Below are 27,144 nucleotides of genomic sequence, written 5' to 3'. Positions count from 1 at the left end.
GACCATTGATATTAATTAATATCATTCAAGTTATAAGGTATGAGGATGCATGATTAAGTATGAAATTTGAATTGTTTTAACATGGATATATAAAAAAAAATCTACGTCATGGTTTCATACAATTGCATGTGTTATGTTTCGGTAATGTCTCGTACCCTGTTCTGGCATAGAACACGGGTAAAGGGCATTACATTTTAGTGGTATCAGAACTATGGTTTAGCCAGTTCTCAGATTTACGTAGCGTGTGTGAAAGTCTATCTATACATGCCATAAATATACTGTGATAGTGTGATGACTCCTAACAATTTAAAAATTATGTTTTTATATAGTAAATGGATCCCGACTGACCTATAGCTGACGATGTAAAAAGTAATGTGACGGCTCCCACGCAAGGGACCACATTAGCTGAGAGTAGACCTGAGACACTTGATCAGGGAAATGGGGCTCAAGAATCCTTTCTCCATATGATGAATAATTGGTATACAGAATTTGTTCGAGCAAATCTGAATGCTCAACCTCCTCCACTCCCTCCTATTCCCCAACCGGTTCCCATAGTTCCTCAAGGTGCTGAAATGGGAAGATTGAACAAACCTCCAGTTGATAAAATTTGAAAGCAAGAGGATGAAGAATTCAGGGCTAATGTAGATGATGATCCCAAGAAAGCAGAGTTTTGGCTTAAGAATTCTATCAGGGTATTTGATAAGCTTTCTTACACTCCCGAAAAATGTTTAAAATGTGCTATATCTTTATTGAGGGATTCAGCATATCATTGGTGGAAGATATTGGTATCTGTGGTTCCAAAAGAAAAGGTTACATGGGATTTTTTCCAAGAGGAATTTAGAAAGAAGTACATAAGTCAAAGGTTTATTGATAAGAAATAGAAAGAGTTTCTCGAGCTGAAACAAGGTAAAATGTCTATGGTAGAATATGAACGTGAATTTGTTCGACTTAGCAAGTATGCCCAGGAGTGTATGTCTACCGAATCTATTATGTGCAAGAGGTTTGAGGATGGGTTAAATGAAGGCATCAGACTGGTAGTTGAGATCTTAGAGTTGAAAGAGTTTTCGGTATTGGTCGATCGAGCTGGTAAAGCCGAAGAGCTGAACAAAGAAAAGAGAAAAGTTGTGATTGAAGCCAGAGATGCAAGAAAGAGGCCAATGAATAAGTCATTCCAATCTCAGTCAAAGAAGTCCAAAGAGATGAATCCTCGATTGATGGTTTCAGTCGAATATTCGCACCGAGACCGTGGGAGATCATATTCAGGTTCTAAAGCTCAAGCTACTTCAATGGCAAGTGTGGGCAACGTGAGGCCTAATAGACTTGAGTGTCAGCATTGTGGTAAGTAACATCAAGGTGAGTGTTGGGCGATTAGTCGAGCTTGTTTCAGGTGTGGTTCTCGAGAACATTATATTAAGGACTGTCCAAAAAGGGTTGAAGAAGAAAATTTTCAGAATGTCAGACAGGCTAGCACTACTAATAGATGTAGACCTCCGAGAAATACCAGAAGTGGAGCTAGTAGTAAAAGTGTGATGAAGGATTCATCTGGGAGATTGGAAGCTAGAGCACCTGCTAGAGCTTACGCCATACGTGCTCGTGAGGAGGCGCCATCTCCCGATGTGATCACTGGTACATTTTCTCTTTATGATACTACTGTTATTGCATTGATTGATCCTGGATCTACTCATTCCTATGTTTGCGAGAATTTAGTATCTAATAAGAGTTTTCCTGTAGAGCTTACTGAATTTATGATTAAAGCATCAAACCCCTTAGGCAAATATGTGTTAGTAGATAAGGTTTGCAAGAATTGTCCTTTGATGATTCAAGGTCACTGTTTTCTGACTAATCTGATGTTGTTACCATTTTATGAGTTTGATGTCATTCTGGGTATGGATTGGTTGTCATTACGTGATGCCAAGGTAAATTGTAGATAGAAAACCCTTGAGTTGAAATGTGAAAATGGTGAGATTCTTTGGGTTGAAACAGATGAATCAAATAAATTGCCTATGGTGATTTCGCACATGTCTGCTCAGAGATACATAAGAAAAGGGTGTGAAGCTTATCTTGCATATGTATTGAATACCGAGATGTCTGAGTCGAGTTTTGAATCAGTGCCGGTAGTCTGTGAATTCCCGGATGTATTTCCAGAAGAATTGCCTGGGTTGCCTCCAATTAGAGATGTAGAGTTTGCCATTGATTTGTTGCCTGGGTCTGCACCGATCTCGATTGCTCCATATAGAATGGCTCTAACTGAATTGAAAGAATTAAAGGCTCAGTTGCGGGAATTAACAGATAAAGGGTTTGTGAGATCGAGTTTCTCTCCCTAGGGTGCTCCCGTATTGTTTGTAAAGAAAAAATACGGATCTATGAAACTTTATATTGACTACCGATAGATCAACAAGGTGACTACAAAGAACAAGTATCCGTTGCCGAGAATTGATGATTTGTTCTACCAGTTGAAAGGGGCAACAGTGTTTTCAAAGATAGATTTGAGATTCGATTACTATCAGTTGAGAGTTAAAGAGTCAGATGTACCAAAAACTGCTTTCAGAACAAGGTATGGACACTATGAATTTCTTGTGATGTCTTTCGGTTTAACTAATGCTCCAGCCATTTTTATGGATTTGATGAACCAAATCTTTCGGCCATATTTGGATAACTTTGTGGTTGTGTTCATAGATGACATATTGATTTATTCTCGAGATAAGTTCGAGCATGCCGAACACTTGAGAACGGTATTACAGATTTTGAAAGAAAAGAAACTGTTCGTTAAATTCAGTAAAAGTGAATTTTAGCTTCATGAAGTTGGATTTTTGGGACATCTAGTTTCAGATGATGGTATTCGGGTTGATCCGAGCAAAGTTTCAGCGATTGTTGATTGGGAACCTTCAAAGAATGTAACCGAAGTTAGAAGCTTTTTGGGTTTAGCCGGATATTATCGACACTTTTTCGAGGGATTCTCGATGATTGCCTCTCCTATGACTAAGTTGCTGCAAAAGTGTGTTAGGTTCGATTGGACTGAAAAGTGTCAGCAAAGTTTTGAGAAGTTGAAAGCGCGATTGACAGAAGCACCAGTGTTAATGCAACCCGAGTCGGGTAAAGAGTTTGTGATCTATAGTGATGCGTCATTAACTAGTCTTGGTTGTGTGTTGATGCAAGAAGGTAAATTGGTAGCTTATACCTCGAGACAGTTGAAACCACACGAGAAGAATTACCCAACACACGATTTGGAATTGGCCGCCATTATTTTTGCTTTGAAGATTTGGCATCATTATTTGTACGGTGAGAAATGTCGAATCTTTACTGATCACAAAATTTTAAAGTATCTAATGAATCAAAGGGATTTGAATTTACGACAACAGAGATGGCTCGAATTATTAAAAGATTATAAGCTAATGATTGACTATCATCCGGGGAAAGCGAATATAGTCGCAAATGCCTTGAGTAGAAAATCCTTGGTTGCTTTGAGAGTAATGAGTACAAGTTTGGCTATGTATGATGATGGTTCGATTTTGGCCGAGTTGAGGGCTAGGCCGTTATTTCTTTAGCAAATTTGTGAAGCTCAGAAGAATGACAGTGATTTACAAGCCAAGCTAACTCAATGTGAATCGGGTTGTAACTCAGAATTTTGAATCGGACTAGATGATTATTTAATGTTCCATGATCGAGTATGTGTATTGAAAGATACTGAGTTGATTCAGAAGATTTTATATGAGCACACAGTGGTAGTTTGTCAGTTCATCCTGGCAGCACAAAAATGTATAATGATTTGAAGAAATTATATTGGTGGCTGGGTATGAAAAAAGATATTTCTGAGTTTGTATCAAAGGTTTGATTTGTCAACAAGTGAAAGTCGAACATCAGGTGCCTTCGGGTTTACTTCAGCCAGTGATGGTTCCTGAGTGGAAATAGGACAAAATCACAATGGATTTTGTGACAGGTTTGCCTCTGACTCTGAAAAAGAAAGATATCGTTTGGGTTGTGGTTGATAGATTGATGAAATCGACTCACTTTATATCGGTACGCACCGACTACTCACTTGATAAGTTGGCTGAATTGTATATTGCTGAAATTGTGAGATTGCACGGAGTACCTATGTCTATTATTTCGGATAGAGACCCAATATTTACTTCGTGGTTTTGGAAAAAGTTGCAAGAAGCCTTGGGTACGAAATTGAATTTTAGTACTGCGTTTCATCCGCAAGCTAACGGTCAATCCGAAAGGGTAATTCAAATTCTTGAAGACATGCTTCGATATTGTGTTTTAGAATTCGAAGGTAGTTGGGAGAAATACCTACCACTAGTTGAATTTGCTTACAACAACAGTTTTCAGTCGAGTATAAAAATGGCACCTTATGAGGCATTGTATGGCTGCAAGTGCCGAACACCTTTGTATTGGACCGAGCTTAGTGAGAAACAGATTCACAGAGTTGGTTTGGTTAAGGAAACCGAAGAGAAAGTAAGAGTTATTCGAGATTGTTTGAAAGCTGCTTCCGATAGACAGAAATGATATGCAGATTTGAAAAGAAAAGAGATTGAGTTTCAGGTCGGAGATAAAGTTTTTTTTAAAGTGTCCCCATGGAAGAAAGTTCTCAGATTTGATTGGGAAGGCAAGTTGAGTCTACGTTTTATTGGGTCGTATGAGGTTATTGAAAGAGTAGGGCCAGTGGCATATCGGTTAGCTTTGCCGACAAAGTTGGAAAAGATCCATAATGTGTTTCATGCGTCGATGCTGGGACGTTATCGTTCCGATCCTTCACATGTGATTCCTCTGACAGTTATTGAGATTCGACCGGATATGACCTACGATGAAGAACCGATTAAGATTTTGGCTCGGGAAATTAAACAGTTGAGAAATAAAAGTATAGCCTTAGTAAAAGTATTGTGGCAAAGGCATGGAGTAGAGGATACTACATTGGAACCAGAGGAAGCCATGAGGAAATAGTACCCAAACCTCTTTACAGGTAAGATTTTCGGGATGAAAAACCTTAAAGGGGGGAGTTGTAACAGCTCGATTTTAGGTCTAGTCGGAACAGTGGTTTCGGGACCACAAATCTAACATAGAAAAATGTGTTTTTATTATATTATTATGGTCCTCATTTTTATGGAATTAATTTTTAAAAATTTCGTTCAAAAAATTTGACATTTGGGCACTCAATTTAGTCAAAAGGACTAAATTGTAAAAAAGTGCAAAACTTGAGTTCTACATGTTAGAGGTGTCCAATTGTTATGAAATTTTAAATTGGAGGTCCTTATATGGTAATTAGACCATTGTTTAAGTTGGTGGACAAAATGGACATGGTTAGGCATGTTTCCAAAGCTTTTCATTAAGGGCATTTTGGTCATTTAGTTATTAAAATGAATTAAAAACAAAATTAAAAGCCAATTTTTGTCCATCTTCAACCCTTTGGTCGAATTTCACATGAGAAAGACATAGCTAGGGTTTTTCAAACTTCCAAGCTCGATTGTAAGTTTGTTTTAGCTCCGTTTTTAATGTTATTTACATTTTTTAGATCCTCGTAGCTTAGTTTACGTATTTCTACCAATATTTTGAGCTAGGGTTTATATTTCAAATTTTACCCATGGATGACATGCATGTATTTTGATGTTTTATGGAATAATATGAATGTTTGGAGTGTGATAAACAACTTTTACTAAGTAATTTTTGTTGAAATTGCATAAAAGGACTAGTTTGTAAAAAAGTGTAAAATGTGTGTAAGTGTGTGATTTAATGCAAATTATGGACTACTACTATAGTTATGAAAATGGTTGGGCTAAGCCTAAAATACAAGGAAATTGAATAAAAATTATTTCCCGAACCTAGGGGCAAAATCATAATTTTGTGAAACTTTAAGGGCAAAATTGTAAATTTTTCCATAGGGTGTTTTTTGGTTAATTCGAATAATGAGCATTTTAATAAGTCAAATGTGTTATTATAAACCAAGAAAGACGTGGAATCGACCTTGATCAGGGAAAGGAAAAGATTGTGGACTAAATTGCAAAATTTCTATACTTTGCATCGAGGTAAGTTTGTATGTAAATAATATTTTGATTATTTTTATATTATTATATTTTTTTACTATATGAGATGTGGCTGCCTATAGAATGATCAATTGATGTAAACTACGAATTGGGATTGACTAAGAACGAGTTAGTTAAATGTTGAAAAGTAAAGAATTTCCCGATTAAACCTTCGGAATAGAAGAGATACGAATGATCCATTGTGAGAACATATTGTAGTACTATGTGCAGGCTACTATGTGTTTAAGACAGTTTTAGGTCACGTGTGTAGTACTAAGTGCAGGCTACTACGTGTACCAGATTGTTAGGTCACATGTGTAATACTAAGTGCACGCTACTATGCGTACCTGATAGTTTCGATCACGTGTGTAGTACTAAGTGCAGGCTACGATGTGTATCAGATGGTTAGGTCACGTGTGTAGTACTAAGTGCAGGCTACTACGTGTACCGGATTGATAGGTCGCATGTGTAGTACTAAGTGTAGGCTATTATGCGTACCAATTAACTTCGATCACGTGTGTAGTACTAAGTGCAGGCTACTACGTGTATCAGATGGATAAGCCACGTGTGTAGTACTAAGTACAGGCTACTACGTCTACCAGATTGATAGGTCGCATGTGCAGTACAAAGTACAGGCTACTATGCATACCAGAGAGCTTCGGTTACAAGGGTGGTATATGCACAGGCCACTGGGTATCTGTTATTATTCCAGTGAGCTCAACGGAAAATTTACTTAGTGAAAATACATATGTACATGACTATGTGATGAATAAGTGCAGGTATATCGATGTGAAAAGTTGTGAGCAATATGCTCGATAGTTGAGTGAATCTTTTGGTAAGATAGAATGGAGTAAGTGAAATTATGTAAAAATGAAATTTTGTAATAAAACAGTTTTGAAAAGCAGCAGTTGTGTAACTTTGAAAAATCACCAAAAATGGTAGAAATTTAATTAGAGGTTGAATAAGATATGAATTAAATTTTAATGAGTTTATTTTCTCATAAAAGAAACGATGAAGGCAAAAGAATTTCATATTCTGTGATAATTTGATTTTTGTGGGACAGGGTCAGAATGATTTTGGAATCCCCTATTTTAATTTGGGAAAATCATTAAAAATTGAACAAAAATAATTATGGGTCATAATTTGAATGCTTAAAATTCTTAATGAGTCTATTTTCAAGGGAATTGACGGGGACAACATCCGAGATCTGTACCATGAGATAAATAATTTTTAGTGAAGAAAGATCGAAACCGTCAGATAGTGAAACAGGGGTATCTTTAATGAATAAACTGTACTAATTGGCTAAACCAAAAATACTGAAAATTTTATGGTAAGAATATAGTGAGTCTAGTTTCTGGTAAAATTAGCAGTTCTTAATTTGGAGTCTCGTATCATGAGATATATATAACTTTTAGTGAAGAGAGGTTGGAACTATTGGACAGTGAAATAGGGGTAACTTTAATGAATAAACTGTACTAATTGGCTAAACCAAAAATTCTGAAAATGTTATGGTAAGAATATATGTGAGTCTAGTTTCTGAGAAAATCAACGGATCTTAATTTGGAGTTCTTTAGCTCCAGCTATAAATAATTTAGTGACTGTGACTCAAGAGAACAGCTTAACCTAAAAATGAGTAATTGTTTTACCTTGAGAATCATGTTGACAAATTGTTTATTATTTACGTACTTACTTACTAAGCTTTATGCTTACTCTCTTTCCTTTCCTTTGTATTATAGTGTCACCAAGCCAGATCAGGGTTCGGAGATCGTTGGAGATCCATTCACACTATCAATACTCTTTTGGTATTTTGAAAACAATATTTTGGACTATGGCATGTATAGAGGACTTAGTTATTTTGTTTTATGTCATAATTATTTTGGCCTAAAATGTTAGCCTTCAATATTTGATAGCTCATTTTGTATATGACCATTGATATTAATTAATATCGTTCAAACTATAAAGTATGAGGATGCATGATTAAGTATGAAATTTGAATTGTTTTAACTTGGATATATAAAAAAAAATCTACATCATGGTTTCGTACGATTGCATGTGTTATGTTCTGGCAATGTCTTGTACCCTATTCCAGCGTAGAACACGGGTAAAGGGCGTTACAGACAGTTTGATAGTGTAGTATGATCTCCGACGATCTCCAATCTGAGCTAGCTTGGTGACACTATAAAACATGGAGAATAAAATGGAGTAAGCCATATAGCTTAGTAAGCTCGTATGAAAGAAATAAGCAAACTTTACCATACATTAACATACAAGTAATATAACTTAAGACAATGTAATTTACCATAATCTCATGATCATAATTCACTTCCATCACAACTTACCTTGAAATCGTCATTTCACGAATTAAAAATCATATGCTTTAAGTACATTCCTGTACCATCTTATAATAATGTCATACTTAGTCTCATCATTAGCATACCGAGTGAACCACTCGGAATAATAATATCAGATACACGGGAAAACCTTACACACAAGGTGCCACATATGTAGCCACTACTACCTCTATCTCATAACACATATATGCTCGTTCTTGAGCCATTATCGGACCTGCTCACACAAGCTGTCAGTCAAGACGTAGCTACACGGTGCTGCTCACACAAGCCGTCAAGTATCTGTAACATCTGTCAGTATACTCAGCCACCGGTAAGACGTACAGGACCGGTAACACCCCTTACCCGTATCCAACGTCAGAATAGGGTTCGAGGCATTACCGGACTTACATCAAAACATTCATACAAAACCAGGCCATAAAATTTCATCCAAATTAAAACTTTTCATACACATGCATAACATCCCTTATACGGGCCTACGAGGCCCACAACATACATCGGGGGTGGTTCGGGACTAAACTGAGAACTTTGGAAACTTTTGGAAAACTTAGAAAATTTCATCATGAAACAGGGTCACACGCCCATGTGGCTAGAGACACGCCCGTGTCCTCAGCCCATGTGACTCTCTGTTTATGACGTCATCAAAAAATTAAAGGCACACGCCCGTGCCTCTAGCCCGTGCCTCTAGGCCGTGTCCCTCACACAACTGAGACACATGGCTGTGTCACAGCCTGTGTGGCCAATTTGAAACTAAAGTACATGATGCAGGGGGCACATGGCCCGTGTGGACAATTTTTAGGCTATTTTCCAAGCCCATTGCCACCCTCAATAACAAACTCACATGCTTACTTTTATTGACCATTAACATGGCACATTTGAACATTCAATCATCCACAAACAATACAAGATCATGGTAACCTCATATCATATTTTACATACTTAAAACATCATGCTTAGTCAAGCTCAAATTTACTAATTCTCATGCATCAAAGTTTATAAGATTACTCTCATATCATACATTTAAGCCTTAATTATCAACACATCATCTCATCTCAATTAAACCATCAAGCATTCACCACCAACAATATAACTCATTACATACACACAATCACAAGCCTCATCTCCATGACATAGGCACATGCATAATCATATAATCAACATAAGCCACCATTCATGGCTATACACAAATTGAACTATAACCATTATAAGCCAACACATTTGGCCACATTAGTAATGACTTAATTACAAAAGATAAAGCCCCTATACATGCCATAGACTTAAGTATTTGGATACTTATACCCAAAATGGTAGCTTGATAGTATGATTGAATCTCTGGCGATCTCCAACCCGAGCTAGCTAAATAAACCTATAAGAGATGAAAAGGAAGGGTAGTAAGCTATAAAGCTTAGTAAGTTCATATGAAAATAATAAACAATTTATTAACTTGCTTCTTAAGGTAATACAACCATATTTGCATTTTTACTTATGTTCAGGTCAAGCTATTTTCTCAAGTCAAAGTCACTAATTTATTTATATGTAGAGCTACAAAACTTCAAATTAAGTTCTGCTAATTTTTCTTGAAACTAGACTCACATATATTCTTACCATAAAATTTTAAGAATTTTTTGTTTAGCCAATAAGTACAGTTTATTCTTTAAAATCACCCTTGTTTCGCAGCCCGACAGCTTCGACCTTTCTTTTCTAAAAATTAATTATCTCATAGTACAGGACTTAGATAAGGTTTCTGTCTATTTTTATTGAAAATATACTCATTACGAATTATAAGCATATAAATTATAACCCATATATATTTTTTTACAATTTTTAATGATTCTCTCAATTCAGAGTAGGGGATTTCGAAATCATTCTGACTCTTTCTCACACAACTTCAAATATCTCATAATATGAAATTCTTTTGCTTACACCGTTTATTTTATAAGAAACTAGAATAAATAAGCTTCAATTCCATATTTTATTCAATCTCTAATTCACTTTCTACTATTTTTTGTGTATTTTCAAAGTCAAAATGCTGCTGTCCAAAACTGTTTTAGTAAGAAAATGATAATAACTAAATTTACCACACCTTCCTTTCTTTCAATTAGAAATCCATACATTTATAAACATATATCATTATTCACCAAATTAACACAACATCATTTCACAATGCTCATGGACTTACCATTCATGGATTTCATATTAAGTTGAGTTTCTATACATACCTGTACCGATCCTTACCAATTCATGCATATACATAATGTCGTTGCATCTTCGATGTCTCGCACACTATGTACCATACTCGATACCTCGCACGCTAAGTGCTTTTCTGGATGTTTCGCACACTAAGTGTCATCCTCGATACTTTGCACACTAAGTGCCATTTATATATATATAGCCAAAGCTATCTCAAATTGCACACCAAGTGTCGTTTTTAGCCGAAGCTATTTCGAACAGCACACTAAGTTCCATTTTAGCCGATAAGTCATTAATTATAACAATAATCACGTATAGACAATTTATAAAATATCAAGCATTAAAAGCATAAATTTAACAATGCTTAATACATACGAACTTACCTCAATCGTCAAAACGTTGAAATGGATCGACTAGTCTGAAACTCTGTTTTTCCCTCGATATAGACTTGTACGAGGCTTAACTTGATCTAATCAATCAAATTCAGCTATTTCAATTCATATTCTATTCATTTTAACTCAATTTCATATTTTGATAAAATTACTATTTTACCCCTACACTTTTGACCTTTTTACAAATTAGTCCCTAAGCTTGTAAAATGCAAATTTAGTCAATTTCATCACAGCCCAAGCTATTCAAATTTCATACATGCTCATATCAGCCCATATTTTTCATTTATTCACACTTTTACCACACAATTATTATATTTCACAATTTAGTCCAAAATTGACATTTTTGCTAAAATTCACTTAACAAAACTCAATAATCTACCATCAAAGATTTATTTTCTATTATTAAACATCAAGATACTCAAACATTCAACAATGGCATCATCCAAATACTTTAACAATTTTGAAATTGGAGGTACGGGCTAGCTAGAACACAAAGCAACGATCTCAAAAACGTAAAAATTATTAAAAACCGAGACGAAATGGACTTACATGCATAAACAACCATGGCCGAACCTTCAAAGCTCTGAGAACATTATTTACTTTCTCACATTCGGCTATTGATGAAGATGATAGCATGTAATTTGGCTTTTGTTTTATTTTGTTTTATTATAATTTCCAAATACCATATTTAGCCTTAATATACATTAATAATTTCCATTATAACAAGCCATGGAATTCCACTATCAACAATTATGGAATAACTACCACTTAAGGACTCTCATTATTTAGTTCCATAGCCATTTAATATCTTTAACTTATAGAACACAACTTTTACGCTTTGCGCAATTTAGTCCTTTTTGTTTAATTAGCTATCAAAATGATACAATTTTTCAACGAAACTTTAATACCATTTTATTGCCACTCCGTAAATATTTATAAAAATATTTAAGACTCATTTTATAGAAACGAGGTCTCGATACCTCATTTTCTAGACCCACTTGATCTTAGGGTCAACCACTTGAACTTAATAAATCGCTTATAAAACAAAAATCACAATATCAAAAACCTTTTTTAAACTCACAATTAAATCGTAAATATTACATATAATATTTACAAACCTACTCGTCAGATTTGGTGGCCCCAAAACTACTGTTCCGATTAACCCTAAAAACGGGCTGTTATAACTCTCCCCCCTTTAGGGATTTTCGTCCCCGAAAATCTTACCAAAAGAAGTTGCTTCCAAATCTTATGAATCACTTTCACTATTTTCTCAAGGTCACAAATCGATTTCAGCCTCGCATATCTTTTTTCCCATAGCCTTTGAATTTTAACACACAGTGCCGGAGAATATTGTCAAAATTTTGAATTACTCACTCAGAACACATAGCTTTGTTGATCTATCAAATAGGAACTCTGTATATACTAAAACTATCATGCGATTTTTTTTCCATCATTAGATAAGATCAATCGAGTAACCATTCTCACAAAAATAAGCAAAGATCTTTCCATTTAGCATCTGTAATTATATCTGTTTTCTTTATATTCTCTTAATGAAACTTATTCCAATCAGTTCACTAGTACATTACTGAAAATCATAACTTCTTTACTTAATCTAGACTTAATTCAGCACTAAAACTTCAGTTAATAATACTTTCAACTATTTCCAACTTTGCTAACTCGCATCGATCATTCAACTTTCACAAACATGATAATCTCATTAACTAGAACAACTTTAACTCATAACAACATCATTCGGTTAGAATATTCCAATAAGCATAGTTCCATATCATACTCTCGAGAACATAGTTTCTTTATTTCAACTATCCGTCTATCTATATGCTCATGATTGTACAAAAATTAATCACCATACCAGAGAATCATTTAAATACATATAACTCAATTCACATCTTGACAAATCAGTTCGCGCTGATATAAACAACTGAGTTGATTTCCACTACTACAACCTAAGTACATGCACTCGTTCATAATTCTCTTGTCATGCAAATCAAAGATCTCACAACTATATTAGCTCAAGGAAACGGAGATATTCTGATTAAACTCACTAACCTTAGTCAAGCTTACCCGAGAAAAGAAAACCATTACACATTTCAAGCTTGATTTTCCATCATTTATGCCTTTGCCGATGACAATTCTTGACACTGAAAATCAGAGAAATCCAGATACTAGAATTTTCCACATTCTATTATCAAATCCAGAAATACCTTCAAATAAACATAATCATCACAGATCAAATAATGCACTTTAAAGATGAGCCATGTCAGATAATCCACACAATGAGGATGATAAGAAAACCCCAGATACGATCTCGCAACAGAAACCCGAGAACATAACTCATAAGAGAATAATAATGAAGACTCGAAAAAATTTTCTCAGAGAAAACCAGAAGAAAAATAATACTTATCTACTTTGGAATTCCATTGTAATAGAAATATCATATCTTTCGAGTATACACATAAGACAAACATCATTTGGCAGGAACGGAAGAATAGCCTCACACAAATTTTTACCATCGTCCTTATTCCAACTTAATAGAATAGAATTTCGAAGAGAATAAAGAAATGCCAATCATAAACCAACGAGTCCAACAGTGCTTACATCTAATATCATAGTTAGCTAATATTCTCAAAAAATAAGAATTTCATCATAAAGAGAACGATCATATAAACCCCTAGGGACAATTGAATATTTGGAACACCCAGAAGAAGTCACCGTAGTTTATTCAACTTTAACTGTTACACACAGACATCTTTGCAACTCATTTATCGTTTCTCTGACTAATTTTATCATCAAGGACCCCATATTATCCCACTCACTAATGAAAACCAATTCAAAAGGAATCCCAGCAAACATATCTTTAAACTTCATACCCAAATGAGTAGAATAGCCGAGACCAATTTTCTTCTTTAACTAAAACATTACATACTCTGTATGATCTCTTAAAACATCCTGATATTTCTTCTAAAATTGAGTTCATTTGTTACTTTGTACTCTACTCTGTTTGCATTACTAACTATCCCACCATTGAACTCTTTAATCTCATACTTGTGAGCTTATTCAACATAAATCTCGTAATTTTTTTTTTGTCACAAAAGCAACACTGGTAAGGGGAAGTTCTAAAGCCTCTAACTTGACTCTCATAAATACACACTTATGACTCAACATTCACCGTCAATATAATATCATAACAATCACATAGTTTACTCTAAGCAAATTAACATACTTATTTATTTTACAACTGTTTTTGTCATCCAAAATTTCAAACAGTAAATCTACTTACTCAAGCCCAATATCAGTATCTAATTAAATTTCAACATTTAACTTCAAATCTACTTACCAGCATTTGTCAAATTAAAGAGCATTTTACTAGTCTTAGTACGTCGTTTACTTAAAGCCATAGCCTAACTATGGTCTTACACATACATTGCCAAGGCCCTGCCATGGTCTTTATTTCACTTGCCATAACCCGATTATGGTCTTATTAGTTGATTGCCATATGTATATTTAGTAAAAGCAACTATAATTTATATCTCACTTAACATTCAATACATACTTCATTATAGTCAAATAAACACATTTTGACATGAAACATATCTATACACAATTCTTTCTTATTTAATATACATAATACAATATAAACTCACCAATTTTACTTTTATTTGATTCTCACATAAGTTCTATATGTACCTGTATTACTTATTCTGATCGTACTTTAATTCTCTTCTTGAATATGCCCGTTGAACCATTCGAAATCATTACGGATACTTGATAATCACATATAGCTCGTACAATGTCATATCCTAGATTTGGTCTTACATGTTATCACATATCGATGCCACTGTCCCACACAGGGTCTTACACGAAATCACAATACAATGCCAATGTCCCAGACATGGTCTTACATGTAATCACATATCGAGTCGATGCCATGTCCCAGACATGGTTTTACACTGGCTCTCCTCTTTTCGTGCCGATGCCATGTCCCAGACATGGTCTTACACTGACACATATCAAGCCGATGCCATGTCCCAGACATGGTTTTACACTAGCTCACATGTATTGCCATGGTCCAACCATGGTCTTATCCGTCAATTCATCATCGAATGATTATACTCATTTCCTACGTTTTACTCAATTTGATCTTCCAATTCAATTTCATATTATCATATTATTTATGATTCCATATCAAAACCATAAAACATAACATTATAATACCTTTAATTTAGCAATTGAAACATAATAAACACATTGATTATACATCATTCGATAAGTGTACATAAACACACATTCCGTCATCTTGGGTAAATTAGGTTATCATATTCACTTAATCAAATAGATTGGGCACATAACATTATACGAATACCAGCACACATAGATAAGCTTATCACCACATAAACTTTCATTTCATTCCACGTTTCCACATTTCTTAACTTATGATTCTCACATTGCTTACGTTAGCACATAAATATCGTGAACTTCTATTTATACGTTTCTCAATTTTGACACATATAAGCATGTTTCAATCCTCTCAATGTCATTTTTCCGGATTACTAAAAATAGCTCAATTGGAAGTCACCTCTGTCTTAAGAAAACAATTTCGTTAGAGCCGGGAGATATCACACTATCACGAGAAGTAATATGGCATGTATAGCTAGACTCACATATGCTAGGTTAGTCCGAGAATCGACTAAACCATAGCTCTTATAGCACTAAATGTAACACCTTTTACCCGTATCCAAAGTCAGAACAGGGTTTGAGGCATTATCGGACTTACATTAAAACATTCATACAAAACCAGGCCATAAAATTTCATCCAAATTAAAACTTTTCATACACATGCATAACATCATCCCTTATACGGGCCTACGATGCCCAAAACATACATCGGGGGTGGTTCAGGACTAAATCGAGAACTTTGGAAACTTTTGGAAAACTTAGAAAATTTCATCATGAAACAGGGTCACACACCCGTGTGACTCGGGACACGCCCGTGTCCTCAGCCCATATAACTCTATGTTTATGATGTCATCACAAAAATAAGGGCGCACGCCCGTGCTTCCAGGCCGTGTCCCTTACACAGCTGAGAAACGTGGCTGTGTCACAGCCCGTGTGGCCAATTCGAAACTAAAGTACATGATGCAAGGGACACACGGCCTGTGTGGACAATTTTTAGGCTATTTTCCAAGCCAATTTCCACCCTCAATAATAAACTCACATGCTTACTTTTATTGACCATTAACATGGCACATTTGAACATTCAATCATCCACAAACAATACAAGATCATGGTAACCTCATATCATATTTTACATACTTAAAACATCATGCTTAGTCAAGCTCAAATTTACTAATTCTCATGCATCAAAGTTTTTAAGATTACTCCCATATCATACATTTAAGCCTTATTTATTAACGCATCATCTCATCTCAATTAAACCATCAAGCATTCACCACCAACAATATAACTCATTACGTACACACAATCACAAGCCTCATCTCCATGACATAGGCACATGCATAATCATATAATCAACATAAGCCACCATTCATGGCTATACACAAATTGAACTATAACCATTATAGGCCAACACATTTGGCCACATTAGTAATGACATAATTACAACAGATAAAGCCCCTATACATGCCATAGACTTAAGTATTTGAATACTTATACCCAAAATGGTAGCTTGATAGTATGATTGCATCTCCGGCGATCTCCAACCCAAGCTAGCTAAATAAACCTATAAGAGATGAAAAGGAAGGGGATTAAGCTATAAAGCTTAGTAAGTTCATATGAAAATAATAAGCAATTTATTAACTTGCTTCTCAAGGTAATACAACCATATTTGTATTTTTACTTATGTTCAGGTCAAGCTGTTTTCTCAAGTCACAGTCACTAATTTATTTATATCTGGAGCTACGGAACTCCAAATTAAGTTTTGCTAATTTTCCTTGAAACTAGACTCACATATATTCTTACTATAAAATTTTTAGAATTTTTTGTTTAGCCAATAATACAGTTTATTCTTTAAAATCACCCATGTTTCGCTACTTGACAACTTCGACCTTTCTTCACTAAAAATTAATTGTCTCATAGTACGGGACTTGGATAATGTTTATGTTTTATTGAAAATATACTAATTAAGAATTATATGCATTTAAATTATGACCCATAAATATTTTTTTTACAATTTTTAATGATTTTCTCAAATCAGAGCAGAGGATTTCAAAATCGTTCTGACTCTTTCTCACACAACTTCAAATATCTCATAATATGAAATTTTGTTGCTTACACTGTTTCTTTTATAAGAAACTAGACTCAATAAGCTTCAATTCCATATTTTATTCAATCTCTAATTCACTTTCTACTATTTTTGGTGTATTTTCAAAGTCAGAATGCTGCTGTCCAAAACTGTTATAGTAAGAAAATGATAATAACTAAATTTACCACACCTTCCTTTCTTTCAATTAGAAATCCATACATTTATAAACATATATCATTATTCACCAAATTAACACAACATCATTTCACAATGCTCATGGACTTACCATTCATGGATTTCATATTAAGTTGAGTTTCTGCACATACCTGTACCGATCCTTACCAATTCATACATATACATAATGTCGTTGCATCTTCGATGTCTCGCACACTATGTACCATACTCGATACATCGCACGCTAAGTGCTTTTCTGGATGTTTCTCACAGTAAATGCCATCCTCGATACTTTTCACACTAAGTGCCATTTATATATATATAGCCAAAGCTATCTCAAATTGCACACCAAGTGCCACTTTTAGTCGAAGCTATTTCGAACCGCACACTAAGTGCCATTTTAGCGGATAAGTCGTTAATCATAACAATAATCACGTATAGAAAATTTATACAATATCAAGCATTAAAAGCATAAATTTAACAATGCTTAATACATACGAACTTACCTCGATCGTCAAAACGTTGAAATGGATCGACTAGTCCGAAACTCTGTTTTTCCCTCGATATAGACTCGTACGAGGCTTAACTTGATCTAATCAATCAAATTCAGCTATTTCAATTCATATTCTATTCATTTTAACTCAATTTCATATTTTGGTAAAATTACTATTTCACCCCTACACTTTTGACCTTTTTACAAATTAGTCCCTAAGCTTGTAAAATGCAAATTTAGTCAATTTCATCACAGCCCAAGCTATTCAAATTTCATACATGCTCATATCAGCCCATATTTTTCATTTATTCACACTTTTACCACACAATTTATTATATTTCACAATTTAGTCCAAAATTGACATTTTTGCTAAAATTCACTTAACAAAACTCAATAATCTACCATCAAAGATTTATTTTCTATCATCAAACATCAAGATACTCAAATATTCAACAATGGAATCATGCAAATACTTTAACAATTTTGAAATCGGAGGTACGGGCTAGCTAGAGCACAAAGCAACGATCTCAAAAACATAAAAATTATTAAAAACCGAGACGAAATGGACTTACATGCATGGAAAACCATGGCCGAACTTCAAAGCTTTGAGAATATTATTTTCTTTCTCACATTCGGCTATTGATGAAGATGATAGCATGTAATTTGGCTTTTGTTTTATTATAATTACCAAATATCATATTTAACCTTAATATACATTAATAATTTCAATTATACCAAGCCATGGAATTCCACTATCAACAATTATGGAATAATTACCACTTAAGGACTCCCATTATTTAGTTCCATAGCCATTTAATATCTTTAACTTATAGAACACAACTTTACGCTTTGCGTGATTTAGTCCTTTTTTGCTTAATTAACTATCAAAACGATAAAATTTTTCAACGAAACTTTAATACCATCTTATTGCCACTCCGTAAATATTTATAAAAATATTTACGACTCGATTTATAGAAACGAGGTCTCAATACCTCATTTTCTAAACCCACTTGACCTTAGGGTCATACCACTTGAACTTAATAAATCGCTTATAAAACAAAAATCACAATATCAAAAACCTTTTTCAAACTCACAATTAACTCGTAAATATTAAATATAATATTTACAAACTTACTCGTCGGATTTGGTGGCCTCGAAATCACTATTTTGATTAACCCTAAAAACGGGCTGTTACAGGACCAGCACTTGGAATCACATAACATAAAACCCTACTGACATGTCACTTGTATCCTAATCTTTTCCTAAGGTTCGATTGGGATTTCTCATTTGCCAAATCGTCGTCAAATGTGTCCGTAAGGTTGATTACACAAATCATACATAAATTAAAGCATTTAAAATATATTTAAAGTAAAGCTTATTTAACATACGAACTTACCTCGGTTACAAAAACAACAAAAGGATCTATTCGTCAATTATTTTATTTTTCCCCCGATCTAAATCCGAACTTCGTTTTTCTTGATCTATAATGTCAAATTTAACTTATTTAATCATCACATTATTCAATTCAACCCAAAAATACATTATGGAAAAATTTACATTTTTACCGCTAACTTTTCAATATTTTACAATTTAGTCCCTAGGCTCGTGAAATGAATTTCATTCAATTTCATCACAACCCAAGCCTATCTGATTGCTATTTGTACTCATAACAACCCACAATTTTCATTTATTCACACTTTTCTACACATTTTATAGACTTTTACATATAAGTCCCTATTTAACGTTTTTATCGAAAATCACTTTACAAACGTTGTTTAACTAACAATGAACATGTATTTTCTACCATCAAACATCAAAATACATGCACATCCAACATGGGTAAAATTTTATACTTTAATTTTCTTTCAAATTAGTCCTTGAAATAGCTAAATCAAATTACAACGATTTCAAAAATATAAAAATCATTAAAAACGGGGCAAGAACGGACTTACAATCGAGCTTGAAAGCTTTTCCAAAATCCTATCTATGGTTTCCCCTAAAATTTCGAGTATAAGGGACTAAATTTAAGAAGATGATATCTTTTATTTAGTTATTTTGGCTTTATTTACCAAATTACCTATTTACGCCTCACTTAAACTTTGAAATTTTACCTACTCCATGTCCATAAGTATAATGGTCTAATTACCATTTAAGGACCTCTAATTTAGAATTTCATAACAATTTACTACCTTTAGCCTATAGAACTCAAATTTTGCACCTATTGCAATTTAGTCCTTCTAGTCAAATTGAGTACTCAATCGATAAAATTTCTTAATGAAATTTTCACACAATTATCCTATCATACTGTAGACCATAAAGAAATAATAAAATAGACATTTCTACTTCAGATTTGTAGTCCCAAAACTACTGTTCCGATTTGACCCAAAAACAGGCTGTTACAGAATATATGTCCGATGAACGTTATAACAGATTCGGATACATGGTTACCCATCTAAAACACACTAAATCGATCAAATGAGCTAATCCTATGAGAACACACCTAGGCACCAAGTGCCAAGCCCGTAGGCTAACATCCCTCCGAAACACACCTCGACACTGAGTGTCAAGCCCGAAGGTTTTACATCCACCCCTGAAACACACCTGAATCACGGTAATATAACATGATAGTCTACGACAAATGCTGAACTTTGGTATACTCAGTAAATAAGAATAAATCAGAAATCATCATCTCCACACCAATGAATCCCATACAGCGGGCGTATAACCTATTGGCATGCCAATTGTAACCTATCTTACGTTCATCGACTCAATTATTTATCGAATATCCATACTTAATATAATTACTTTCTCAAATCAATCCACTTAATACAATTCAGCATTCTCAAGACATTTAACAATTTCAATTCATAAATAATAAAATATTTAGATTATACAAAATTCAACCGTACAAACTTACCAGGGCCAAATTACAGAAACAACAAAAGTTCAAAGACTAATCAACAACCTTCCCCTTTTCCACAATTATCAACTTGATCTTGATCTATAGTATAATTTATTTCAATTATTAGCCACAAATTCATATTCCATTCAATTCAATACATATAATTTTTATTTACAATTTGACACATTTGCCCCAAACTTTTACATTTTATTCATTTTAATCCTAACTTAAAAATTACAAAAATTAAGCTTGTTTGGACATAACCAAACCAGCCTAATGTCTAAAGCTCCTATTCAGCCCTCTATATACCATTAATTCACAAAAATACCAAAGAATTTTACCATTTAAATAATTTAGTCCTTTAACATTATAATCAACAAAAATTGTTTTTCAAAATAGTCCTATTTAACAACCAAACTTAATAATCTATCAAAAACTTTCACAAACACCTCAAATTCATCTATGGTACATTCTAAAACATTCAAAAATTTTGAAAACAGAGGTATGGGTTAGTTGGATCTAATTGCAGCAGTCTCAAAAACATAAAAATTACAAGAAATAAATGAAAAGTGGACTTACATGCAGTAACAATAGCAAGACCGAAGCTTGGAAATCTAATTTTTATGGAGTTTCGTTTCTTCAAGTAGAAATGAAGAAGATAACTATTTTTTTTAAATTAATTTAATTTGTATTATCTATTTACTATTTTGCCCTAAAATAAAAATCAAAATTTCACACTAATTTACTTACTAACCATCCACTATATCTATCAACATGGTATATTTACCACTTAAGTCCATGCATTTTTAATTCCATGGCCATTTAGTTCTTTTAACTACTAGAAACTAACCTTTAAATATTTTACAATTTAGTCCTTTTTAATTAATTAACTATCTAAACGATGAAATTTCTTAACCAAATTTTAACTCAATTATAATTACTCTGTAAATAATAAATAATAAATATTTACAAGTTGATGCGTCAGAATTTTTGATCTCGAAACCACTGTTCTGACACTACTAAAAAATGAGTTGTTACACGAATAGTCTCTAAGTACCTAAATAGTATCCTCTTTTTTAGCTCCACAAAATTTACACCTTTCATCATAAGACAAATGATGAATTCTCGTGTTAGCATTTGTTAGAATATGATTGCACCAATCAAGTCAAATAAATGTTTGAATTCTTTGCAGATAAGGTGTCCTCCAAATACTAATTGCAATAAGGTCTAAGGGTGAGTGTTCGATCAAATTGAATCGAATGAAAAAATTTTGAGTTAATCGAGTTGATCGAGTTGACGAATTATATTTTATCATCCTAACTCGATTTAAAATTTTCTCGAATTGAGTCAGTGAGATGGAATTTGAATCGAATCGAATCGAATCGAATATATTTGTTCAAGTTAAATTTTTAAAAATAACTTTGGGTCCTTGTAACCACTGATTAACTGCTGTTACCCACCGTAATCAAATTTGTTATTAACTTCCGTCACCTCATAATTTATTTACTAATATTTTATATACAAGTTAGCTTCTTTACTTGCTAGCTGCTTCAATTATATTCCGATTCTTGTCACTATGTATTTTGAAATTAAAAATATATTAAATGTAAAAATGTGATTTTTAATAAAAGTCATTTTAAAGATAAAATGTGAAATTGATACCAACATAAATTTTAAACTAATATTTTATAGCATCATTTATAATTCAATTTTAATATAAAGATTCAAGATGATTAAAATTTCAATAATATAAATAGTATAAAATGTGAAATTTATTTAATAATATAAATAGTAAATATAAATAAAATTATTACTATTTGGTTTTAGGGATTTTTTTTTGGATGATTTTGATTTTTGATTTTGCGGTAAAGGGTAAGAAGTAAAAAGTTTAAGGAGAAAATAAAAAGTTTTGGGGGTTTTCCAAAAAAAATGGGGGGGATGGGTTTGGGGTAGATGGGAGGTGAGATGGGAGGGACGTAAAAGTTTTTGGAGAAAGTGAGAGGGAGTAAAAGTTTGGGGGAAAATAAAAAGTTTTGAGGGGTTTTGGGGAGTAAAATTATAGGAGAAAGTAAATGGAGAGTAACATTCTAGAGTGAAAATTTTTTTAAAAAAATTTGAAGGGAAATGGGTTTGGGGTAGATGGGGGGTGAGATTGGAGGGGAGAAAAGTTCTGGGGGGAAGTGGGAAGGAATAAAAATTTTGGGGGAAAAAGTAAAAATATTTGGAAGTTTGGGGTAGAAATATAAAATATTATAATTTGATATTCAGTTTATTCAAATTATTCTAGTTATTCGAATTTGGAAACTTAACTCGATTCGAACTCGAAATTCGAAAAACAAATCGAGTTGACTCGAATAACTCGATTAACTCAAATAAATCAATTTGTTAACTTGAAATTCGAATTTTTATTTATTTTTTTAAATCGAATCGAGTTTTGATCACCCCTAATAAGGTCAGTTTCCCAAGAGCTACTGGAAATTATCTTATATGTCGACTTAATAGTAAATAAATCAATAGACAACCCTCTACAAATTAGTTCATCCTTAGTATTTTAAAGGTGAGAAAGAGTAACAAAAACTTTTCACCACAAAATATCCTTAGGCAACAAATCACCTAATAAGGCAAGATTTCAATCCAAATCATCATAACAATTCCTCACCACATATTATAGTTATCAAGATTTGGCATATTAGTACATTTGGAGAACCATACCATCAAGACATTTTCCAATTCCTCACCACATATTATAGTTGATTAAGATTTGGCATATTAGTACATTTATGAAGAACCATACAATCAAGACATTTTCCAAACCAAAGTAAAACCTTGCTCCCATCCCCAATTCTCCAACGCAACTTTTTTCTCTAATCTCTCTCTCATCGATAGGATGCTTCACCAACAAATATGTTCTTGACATTTTTTGGGCCCTAGGTGAAACAATAAATTGAGTCTATTTTTAAAAAATTATAAAATATAATACAATAAAAACTTAAAAAAATTGAAATCCTAAAAGATAAAGCATTTATGGTAAAAAAATTGAAAACTCTAAGCATTTAATTGATTTATTTTAGTCTAAAAAAATTTCTCCACCTGAAAAAAAAAATTTTTAGACCCCTTTCAACTTAAATCCTAAATGGCTGCACCCTCTAACAACCTTTAGAATTGGGCATGTTCCCCAACTATGCAAACTAGCGCCATTAAAGAGGTACGTATTCCGTGGCACCCGTGCTCATATTTTATCATTTTCAAATGCATCCATCAACCCAATTTAGCCAAAAGCAACAAATTCCAATCACGCATGACTTTAAAACCAAACCCTCCAACATGCTTTATGTCCTTGGAAGAACCTTCGACATAATTTATTAATATGGTCACATACTGTATGGGAAATTTTTGTCGTTTGCATAGTACAAATTGCTATAGTCACAACTATTGTCATTTAAAAATAAAAGTTTTATATTTAAAAATCCTAAAATAAAATTTACAAACTTTTAAATTTTTTCCTAAAATGTTAAAAATAAAAGTACAAATAAAATTTTAAGAAATTCATTTAAATTTTCAATAAAATTTAAAAATATAAAAATTCAAAAATTCAAAAAAAGTGTGTTATTTACTTTTTCAATGGTAAAATGTCTATCTTAAATTTTAAAAATTCATTTAAAAATTCAATAAAATATAAAGCTCCAAAAATTTTAAAAATTTGTTATTTTTCTTGAATGGTAGAATATCTATCTAAATTTTTAAGAAATTCATTTAAAAATTCAATAAAGTCATAAAAATATAAAACTCCAAATGTTTAAAACAAAAACGTGTTATTTGTTTCTTGAATGGTAAAATGTCTATATAAAATTTTAAGAAACTTATTTAAAATTCAACAAAACTATAAATATATAAAAGTTTCAAAAACTCAAAAAAAATGTGTTATTTGCTTCTTGAATGGTAAAATGTCTATCTAAAATTTTAAGAAATTCATTTAAAAGTTCAATAAAATTATAAAAGTTTCAAATGTTCAAAAATGTTGTTGCTTCTTGAATGATAAAATGTCTATCTAAGAAGGAATAAATTCAAACTTTTGACAGACTTTATTATTAATAAAGAAGTAAATAACATTTTTTTTGAAAATTTGAAATTATTTAAATTTTTTATAGTTTTTTTATAATTTTAATGGTTTCTGTAAATAAATATATAATTTATAAAAAAACTTTTAATTTTTCTTTTTTTATGTATTAAAGAATAAGGATTAAATTGAAAAAGTTCTAAATATTAAGGGCTACAAAATTATTTTTACTTTTTCATAATTGTATGAATGAATCAAAATTTTTAAATAAAAAGCAGATTAAATTTCAATTCTTTAATATAATTTTATAACTATCATCTTGACTCGGTTAAGTACCATCAAAGATGTCCCAAGTCCAAGTTAAACTTATCTTTAGAATTGAGATTGATTCAATTCAGTGTGAAAGGTTAGTTGTTTATAAAAATAAACTAAAAACAATTAAAAATTAATATAAACGAAAATTTAATACATTTTAAACCCAGATTAAATAAGAAACTGAAGCATGAGGCAGCCCATTCCTACCCACGAAGAGGTCTCTAAATGCAATCCCACGTTTTCACTTGTGATATATTAATTTCTTTATTAATGCGACGCAGGGGAAGGCATGAAGAGAGACGGATTCGCCAACGCCCATAATGCTAACATCATATACATATTCTCATCGAAAACAAAAAATCATATACATCCGCAGAACTATGTAAACAAGGAATAAGTCGAACTCCTTCAGGAAAAAGAAAAAGAATAAGTCGAACTATAATTGAGTTAAATAATAATAATTGTTGATAATATTGAGAATTCCCCTAAAAATTTGATAAGATTGAGAATTTAGGGTTGTTAGGATACTTGTTATTACTGGCCCAAAACCCGAATGAGTTCGGGTCAGTTGCCAACGAGCTCGCGTGTCGAGTTCACAGATTGAACTCGTATAATAATAGTGTTCACAGGAGGAGTACCTATATTCTCCTGCGAACTCACACCTGGGATTGTGCATGGGACCATATAAACACGTGTTAAGTCTAGAGCAGGATACGTGTTGATATGCATGAAACCTACCTAGTATGTCATATCAATGAATAATACATATATCATATAAATAAGGAAGCCTCACCATCTAAAAGAGACAAAAAAATACTCAACAAATTGGTGTAGTAGCAACTGTAAGCTTACCGACTGACTTTAAAGTCCCAAAAGAAATGTTTGAAAGTAAGAGAGACCCTCGAGCACATCTCATGCAATACAATGATTATATGAATATGTTGGGAGCTTCTGATGCTCCGAAATGTAAGGCCTTCTCAACGAACCTTAAGGGAAGTGCAAAAGACTCGTATTTATCTCTACCGTAAGGTTCCATTCAAAGTTTTTCACAATTAGGTTAGATGTTCTTGGGGAGGTTTCTAGTGTATAGGACAATAATGAGTACTCCAATGGGTTTAATGTTTGTCAAGTAGAGAGAATGAGAGAGTTTGCCGGATTACATCAAGTGTTTTCATGCAGCGACATTAAATACAAAAAATCTGAAAGACCAATGGGCTATTGATGCTTTCATTATGGGAGTCTTGAATGAGTATGTACAGTACTTATTCACTGATAGCAGGCCACAAAGTTTGGCAGATTTATATGAGAAGGCTCACAAATTTACTAAAGTAGAAGAGATTAAGAGATAGTACATTCCAAAAGGATTATAGGCATTTGAGGAATAGAGAGAGAGCTTGCAGTTGTCAGGGTCCATCTTCTCAGGCTCTGTGTGTACAAGGTGGAGAATAGCAAAAGGGATAGTCACAGAATGAGTCATCTAGGATGTCCCAATGGTCTCAACCTAAGCACGCAAGAAGGTATCCTCCTTATGGTAAATTTGAGACATATACTCCTTTAACTGCTACGCGTGCATATATCCTCAATCAAGTAAAGAGTCTGGGCATTCTGTTAAGTCCTTCACCTATGAGACATAATGCAAGAAGGTCGAACTCGAGGGATAGGTGTGCTTTTCATGAAGATAGGGGCCATAAAACTGAGGATTGTTCTTCTTTGAATGATGCCATTGAAGAAGCAGTTAGAAATGACAAGCAGAAGGATTTCTAGCTCAGCATAATAGTCAGCCAAGGAAAAGTTTGAGGATCGAAGCTAAAGGTAAACAGAAGGTGAGAGGAATTATTCATGTGATAATTAGGATAGATGAGGATTGGGTGAACTTTAATACTAAGAGGAAGGCTCATCTTAGAAGTGTTATGTCAGTTAGCTTGCCAAAGAGGGTACGTCAACAGGAAGAATGAAAGGTGGAATTTGGTAACGAA

This window comes from Gossypium arboreum, chromosome 3 (genome assembly GCF_025698485.1).
Source record: "Gossypium arboreum isolate Shixiya-1 chromosome 3, ASM2569848v2, whole genome shotgun sequence".
NCBI classification, from domain to species: Eukaryota; Viridiplantae; Streptophyta; class Magnoliopsida; order Malvales; family Malvaceae; genus Gossypium; species Gossypium arboreum.
Note: the sequence above shows the minus strand (reverse complement) of the source record.